A 1,640-nucleotide genomic window follows, 5' to 3' on the forward strand; every position below is an offset into this window, starting at 1 on the left:
GGAGAGACTGTGGGGCCTATAGGAGAGACTGTGGGGCCTATAGGAGAGACTGTGGTGGCCTATAGGAGAGACTGTGGGGCCTATAGGAGAGACTGTTGGGGCCTATAGGAGAGACTGTGGGGCCTATAGGAGAGACTGTGGGGCCTATAGGAGAGACTGTGGGGCCTATAGGAGAGACTGTGGGGCCTATAGGAGAGACTGTGGGGCCTATAGGAGAGACTGTGGGGCCTATAGGAGAGACTGTGGGGCCTATAGGAGAGACCGTGGGGCCTATAGGAGAGACCGTGGGGCCTATAGGAGAGACTGTGGGGCCTATAGGAGAGACTGTGGGGCCTATAGGAGAGACCGTGGGGCCTATAGGAGAGACCGTGGGGCCTATAGGAGAGACTGTGGGGCCTATAGGAGAGACTGTGGGGCCTATAGGAGAGACTGTGGGGCCTATAGGAGAGACTGTGGGACCTATAGGAGAGACTGTGGGGCCTATAGGAGAGACTGTGGGGCCTATAGGAGAGACTGTGGGGCCTATAGGAGAGACTGTGGGACCTATATGAAAGACTGTGGGGCCTATAGGAGAGACTGTGGGGCCTATAGGAGAGACTGTGGGGCCTATAGGAGAGACTGTGGGGCCTATAGGAGAGACTGTGGGGCCTATAGGAGAGACTGTTGGGCCTATAGGAGAGACTGTGGGGCCTATAGGAGAGACTTGTGGGGCCTATAGGAGAGACTGTGGGGCCTATAGGAGAGACCTGTGGGGCCTATAGGAGAGACTGTGGGGCTATAGGAGAGACCGTGGGGGCCTATAGGAGAGACCGTGGGGCCTATAGGAGAGACTGTGGGGCCTATAGGAGAGACTGTGGGGCCTATAGGAGAGACTGTGGGGCCTATAGGAGAGACTGTGGGGCCTATAGGAGGAGACTGTGGGGACCTATAGGAGAGACTGTGGGACCTATAGGAGAGACTGTGGGGCCTATAGGAGAGACTGTGGGGCCTATAGGAGAGACTGTGGGGCCTATAGGAGAGACTGTGGGGCCTATAGGAGAGCAGGGACAGTGATATGGAGTCTGCACGTCCTCCCAGTCTGCTGACTGAGCGGTTTCAGGCGTTCTTAATCATAACAAAGTTCAAAGTTACTGCTGTAAGAGGCCCAGTCCTGAAGAGTTAGAGGCCCAGTCCTGAGGAGTTAGAGGCCCAGTCCCTGAAGAGTTAGAGGCCCAGTCCTGAGGCGGTCAGTCAGGCGGTGGTCTGAGCCTCCCCCCCCGGCCCCCCCTGGCCCCCCCCCTCCGGCCCAGCAGCCCCCGGAGGTCCCTCCTGAACTTGTGGGACATGAGCACATAGAGGACGGGATTGGCCACGGTGGAGGAGGTGGCCATGAGCCGCGCCCACACGCTGATGGCGCCGTAGCGGGGGGTGGAGCCTGTGGCCCCGGAGCTCCGCCCCCCCATCAGGGCGAACATGAGGCCGTAGGAGGGAAGCCAGCAGAGGGCGAAGGCCAGCACCAGCATGGCCGACGTCTGGGTCACCCTTGCTCTGGTAGCGCTCCACCTGAGGGGCGCCGCCGCCCTTGCGCTGCCGCCACAGGAAGTGGTAGACCCCGCCGTACGCCAGGGCGATGGCCGTCAGGGGCAGGGCGAAGGCCAGCA

At 60.4% G+C, this 1,640-nt stretch overlaps 1 protein-coding gene across 1 annotated transcript in view; it reads left to right on the forward strand.

Annotated features, from left to right (window-relative positions):
- Positions 1 to 1,640, forward strand: part of LOC311315418 (low-density lipoprotein receptor-related protein 1-like) — a gene marked incomplete at both ends in the record, with an annotated part of 167,056 nt that overhangs the window by 139,152 nt on the left and 26,264 nt on the right.

Source organism: Borostomias antarcticus (assembly GCF_949987555.1).
Source record: "Borostomias antarcticus genome assembly, chromosome: 11".
Classification (NCBI taxonomy): Eukaryota; Metazoa; Chordata; class Actinopteri; order Stomiiformes; family Stomiidae; genus Borostomias; species Borostomias antarcticus.